Source organism: Aquila chrysaetos, chromosome 24 (genome assembly GCF_900496995.4).
Source record: "Aquila chrysaetos chrysaetos chromosome 24, bAquChr1.4, whole genome shotgun sequence".
In the NCBI taxonomy this organism is placed as follows: Eukaryota; Metazoa; Chordata; class Aves; order Accipitriformes; family Accipitridae; genus Aquila; species Aquila chrysaetos.
In genome coordinates this window covers 2,939,296-2,945,295 of record NC_044027.1, presented here as the reverse complement: position 1 = coordinate 2,945,295, position 6,000 = coordinate 2,939,296, and positions in this window count along the sequence as shown.

Below are 6,000 nucleotides of genomic sequence, written 5' to 3'. Positions count from 1 at the left end.
CAGATTTATCCAGCACAGTCCTGCCTTAAACCTGTATTTTGCTTTTTTTTTCTGGAAGTGCCTTACTTGGTCAAAAGTAGTGGCATCAGTGGCTGGCCTACAGGAATGCCTGTGCTGGCAGATGATGGGTCAGTGCTGGATCTCACTAAGGCAAAGCACAGGGGAGCAGAGAGCAACGCACAGCATTGGGGTTGCTCTGATTTCTGACATCTCCTGAGGGTTCCGCTGACAGTGCACCCTTACAGGGTCACGCATGTACCATCCCATCCACCGCTTCCAGCGCTCGCCATCTGGCAGAGGAGATGTGGGGCCCTTTGAAGTCCTGCTGCAAGGCCTCTTGGATGCTGCTGGAGCCTGGAGAGACGTGGTCTCTGCCTGTATTGCAGGGCTTTAAATGACCAAGTGCAGCCTCCAGTCCTAGGGCATCCTGCTCTGGTTTGGAGCATCTCAGTTGTATGAAGCACCAGGACTGGATGAGCCTCCAGAGTCCTTTTTCTGAGCTTTGCGATTTGGAAAGGCTTCTGGTCAAGTTATTTGGTACACAGGGATGGTACACAACGGAATGACCTCATGCTTTACCCCAGAGCTAGAAATGACTGCAAAGACAGTGTTTCCCTACAGCTATAAGCAGAGCATCAACAGTCCTGGGAGCCCTTTGGTGATGCTCTGGATGGGATGCTGAGGTGAGGAGCCCTGGCTCCCGGGCGTGCTGTGCAGATACCAGGGATTTCACTATGCTGTGGAGGCTCAGCATGCAGAAAACTAGACCAACCGAGGGCAGGATCAGGCTGAGACCAGTGGAACGTGCTGGGCTGCAGCCACCCCGTCCACAGAGCACTCGGCATCTGTCAGAATGAATCTTGAGCCTCTTCCAGCCAGAAGAAGTCAGAGGGAAAGTTTCTCTGCCGCCTGTCAGGGGAGATGATTTCAGGCTGTGTTTATAGCAGGTGTGCAGCATGTGAGCAGAAGAGGAGACTCAACATGCCATTAGAGCACTTATTGGCTGGGGAATTACAGCACTAATGAAATAATAGGTGCATTCAGCTAGGAAGAAGCTTGTGTTGTAGATTCTCCCCAGAGACTGCCTTGCAGGGAGCTGCCTGCCACCGGCCCACTGGTGGTTTTCTCCTGGGCAGATGCCTCAACACCAGTTAAAGCAAGTTCTGGGCCGCACCCTGAAAGCCCTTCCCCGGTGGGGGAAGGCAGCCCATCTCCCCTCCTCTGCACAGCCTGGAGCAGGACCTGTGCTGTGCCTGCACTGCTGTATGCTATCCCTGGGATACCTAGGTTTTTCCCTAGGGTGCAGGCTGTCCTGCGAGGCTTTGCCACCGAGTCTCACCTCCAGGAATCTCTCTCTGCCCGTCATAACCTTTGCTGCCGACGCACGTGTGTTTGCTAGCTGGGAAGGAGGGGGCAAGGTCCTTGTCTGCCCTGCCTGCGCCAGCCAGTTTTGTTTTCGCCCAAGGGAGAAGCAGCACAGAGCAGCGTGCAAATGTTTATTGCGGAGGCAGAAGACTGGAGCAGTGCTGTATTCAAGTGCAGGTTTCCATAAAGCCTGCGGGGATGAAGACAGGAGCTGACACTGAGGTGCACGGACGTGCAGGAGCTCACACAGCCCCCCAGGGGCACCAAGGAAGAGGGAGCCCGGGGCTCCTGGGGTCCCATCGGTGCCTTGTCACTGACCACGCTGTGGTTCACACCCCGTGCCTCCGGTATTCGTAGCTGCCCTCCCAGCAGCCCCCAGCCCCCAGGTGGGAGCCTTTTGGTGATGTTGCTGCTGCAGCACCCTGCCCCAGCAACTCCCGCTCTGATCACAGGAGCTGTCATCCTCCTGACTTGCCTAAGAGGGAAGGACTTGCTCACAGCAAGTGGCAGCTGTGTATGAGATTTTTTCCTCTTTTCAGCTAACGCTGCTGCCATCTGCTCCAATTCCCTAATTATAACGGCAGAGGTGGGGGATGTCAGACTGGTTAGCAGGCGGTGTGGGGTGAACATCAGCTCCGGCGGCCTCGATAGATCCGGGTGGGCTGGAGCGGCTCTCGGATGCCGTGAGCTCGGCTGGCACAAGCGCCGGCATACGCGTGAAGGCAGGACTGCACCCACTCCACTCCCAGCTAAGCCAAGCATCTTTCTTGGGCTTATCCCTACCATTCCTGCCCTCTCAGGGATGCTTTGCTCTGTGCTCCACCATGCATGTGTCCAGCACTGCAGTTCAAGCCCTTTCTTGGCTCTCTTTTTTGGAAATGTTCTCACATTTCTCATCTCTCCAACGCCCGCTGAAGTTTCTGCCTGCATCAATGTTTTCGGAAGCCAAAGCTGGGTTGGATTCCTCATTTGGGCTGAAAATAGCTAACAGACTGTGAGGCAAGCAGCAAATCCTGGCTTAGCATCCTGAGGCTGTCATAGTCAGCAGTGAGGGAGTCCCTTTCTGGTGCCACCCAAGCTGTTCTTGCTGAATAGTGCCAGCCTGCTGTCGTGGCTCCTCCCTTTCCATCCATCCATCCCTCCATCCCTGTGGATAGAAGAGTCCTTATTATTCTCCAGGCAGACCTCCTGCACTGCCTAGGCCAAAGGATTGCATCCTGCTAATAGGGGTCTTATTGGTTTGGGCTGGAAGACCCTGTCCGATGTCCTGTTCTTAATCACTGGGTATTTCTTGCGTGGCTGGTCTCGGTCCAAGTAGGGACTCCCACTTTCTGTCAGCAGGAAAGCACCAGACACTTTGCTGGTGTTTCTGGTGTAGGCTGGCAAAGAGAAGCATCTGGTCTGTGAGGTTTGCCCGAGCACATTCCCCTACAGTACTTTAGCCCCGGTGCTCCTTGCTCCCAAGAGGAAGCAAAGATTTAAGCCCTTGGTGCGCTTACTCACCTCTTTCCAGTAGAGAGGACTGACTGTTCAGCCTACAGCTCACCCCGTGAACTGCCTTGGAAAGGGGAAGCTTGTCAATGAGTCAGTGGGAGAGAGATGGATTGTTCTCTGAAAAAATAACCTATCTCCTCCCTGTACTTGCTTCACACAGGGTGATGAGGGACAAGGTCCGCTCACAGGAGCAAACTCCTTTGGGGATGGCATTCAGTCACTTTTGAACTGCAGCGCTGGTGCCTGGGCTCCTCTCTGCAGAGCTGAGATGCTTTAACCCCTGTGAAGCAACTGCTAAACCCCCCTGGAAACCTTCAAGCAGAGCAGTCTTGCTCAGTTTCTCCAGGTCCCATGGCTGGGTGAAGCTCAGTGTTCTTAGGAGGTGTCAGCCCTAGTTCTGCATGCCGGCCTCTCTTTTGCATTGAGGCTTCCTCTCTCTGCTGTGTAACAGGGAGGAGGGTGCACACAGCCCTAAGTGAAATGCCAAAAACAAAGGCCAAACTCACCTTCCAGTGATACCAGTGGCAGGGCAATGGATGCTTTTGCTCCAGAGCTACTTGTCGGGGGAGAAGTTTTGGTATCCATCAGACTCTGTGCATTTTTCTGGCTTTGTCCATTGCGCTGCTGGAGTTTTGCACGCATACAGTAGGATCATGGAGGAAATACTTTGTGCATAATTTTTACTTTTTTTTATAATTTGGCAGCTCCTGGTTGCTAAGTGCATGAATCTCTGGTGTGGATTTGTGGATCTGTTGTTATGGTGATGTTCCATGGGCAAAATTAAGAGGAACTGCTGCTGGATTCACTGGTTTATAATTGGCCTGACGGTTGCCACGGTCAGCCGAGCTTCGGCCAACTGTACTTTGTGGATGGTGACTTTATTTTGCATGCAGCACGTTGACTTATCCAGTGATTTACACTGCGTTTAGTTTCAGGGTGCTTGGTGTTCACAGGGAGTCAATTCTTGTGTGGGGCAAGAGTAGACTGCAGTTCATCTGGGCTCAGTGATGAATGTTGTTGGAGATTTGCAGTGGGACCTTGAGGAACTTCCTCAGCTCTGGGAACAAGCACTAGGCTGCGTTAACAAGGATATCTGAACTTGTCTCCATTTCTCCCACTCCTCAGTTTACCTGCCTGTAAAATGGGAATAACGATATTCCTTTCGTCTTGCCCATTTACATTTTCAGAGTCAGATGCCCACCAGGGATGTAACTTGGGGGGGTGTTGGTGTTAAATAAGGGAGATCTACAGCCATTGCACCCCTTGTTAGCACTGTGCACAGGCACACGCTGAGCCTTGTGATGCAGCAGCAGCCACCCTCCCAATGGCAGCAGCGGGTGCATTTGGCCTCTCCAGCACTCGATATGAGCGGATCCTGACATGCCAGGCTGGGCGGTTAAGCATGGGGCCCATTTGCCAGCTTTCCTTGACTTAGCAGCCAGCCTTTAAACTAAAGCACTTTGTTGCTGAAATGCAGCGCTGGTCTCCGGGCAATGATTTCCACATGCCTGCGTGTGCACAAGGGATAACGGTCCACGGGCAGGGGAGGCATTGAACACATTTTCTTTCCATGACTCGGTGCCTGCATTACTATTGAATGTCAGGGCAGTGGGGAAGGGAACTGCTGCCTGGATGCAGTGACTGTAAAATATTCCCTGCAGACCTACACACAGCCACTTGCCTTGGAGCAGCACACATGCATGTCCATGTGAGTTTAGTAGTGGAGAAAACGTGCCTGTGAGCTGCTGGGGATCTGGAGGGATCTGCATCTCAGACACTGCTCTGTGTGGCAGGGGAATGAGGCCGGAGGAGCTGCAGGAAGAAAACAGGTGAAATCCCCCTGGAGCTGACCTGCGTTTCCTCGAGAAGTCAAGCACATTCATGTTGCTCCTGTTTCTCTAATGCTCCAGTCTAAGCTGTCAGGTTTAATATACTTCCTGTATTTACTGGGATTGCCAGGACTCTTATGTGAGAGCCGTGGGTTGCAGATTGGAGCTCTGGACCTCTCTCTAGGGAGGCAGTAATGCCTACTGGATAGAGCACTGTTCGGAGGCCGTATCTTTCTTAACTGGCTCTTACCAGGCCTGGTGCGTCATTGCTCAGTGCGTTTTGACATCTTCGTTCCAGTTAGCTCCCTGCTGAGCACATCCAAATGTCTCCCACTTAGGCTTTGACTCCAGCCCCTCCAGCCTGGAGACCCCGTGGGTGAGCTCCTGCCTCTCTGCAGGGTGCTGCGCAGGGCACATGCGGTGGGACAGCGGGCAGGGCTGCCCCCCCAGGCTGGGGAGGGGTATTAAACGGGGGCTAGCAGCTTACAGCAAAAATTATGTGTTCTTACACCAAAGGATGCCTGGCAGGGCTGTAACAGAGGACAGGCTGCTCCCTTCCACTTTTATGCATTTGGAGACTGCTGTCGCCTCTGCTCAGCTTTTTGCCCTCGAGGCTGAACAGCCTGGACTGCCTTGGTCTCTGCCTAAGGCAGGACTGCCAGCCCTCTGGCTGTGTCCCCCCCTAAGCTGCCCTGGGCACTCTCCCTCCTCTCTCCCAAAGCTGGCGCCTGGTTCTGGATGGCGTGTCCCTGCCGGGGCCTCACCATGTGAGGGAGAAACGGGAGGATTTAATGGGTCTGGCCAGGAGCCATGCAGGGAGCATGCCTGGAGCAGGGCGCAGTTTTACAAGACAGGCACTGCCCGGGCTCTAGCTCCGTGTCAGTCCATGCACTGCTCCCGCAGCCCCGTCCTCGGACAGGTTTGCACAGGGACGAGGGGTACACGGCGGAGTCTCGCACCCTGCATTTGCCCTTGTGTCGGCCGTGGGGCTCGGACTGCTCTCCCCACGGCCCCGAGGCTGTGCTGACCCCTCGGCATCCCGCGGTCCCTCTCTCACATCTCTGCAGTGGTGTTTGCTGACAAGGAAGGTTCTGGAGAGGAGCAGCCCTAGCAAACCCCTCGGGGCTGTGATTAAAATGCTGCTCAGGATGCTGCTGCCTTCCCCGCTGCTCCTGAAAACCACTCCAGCCTGCATGCCGCTTGCAGCCTGTGAAACAGAGGTACCATTTTCCCCTGGCTTAGCAAAGGAGCCCAGCTCAGCAGCTCTGGCCGCTGTGTTTCTGGGGGTTGCTTTTCAGGAGGGGTGAACAGG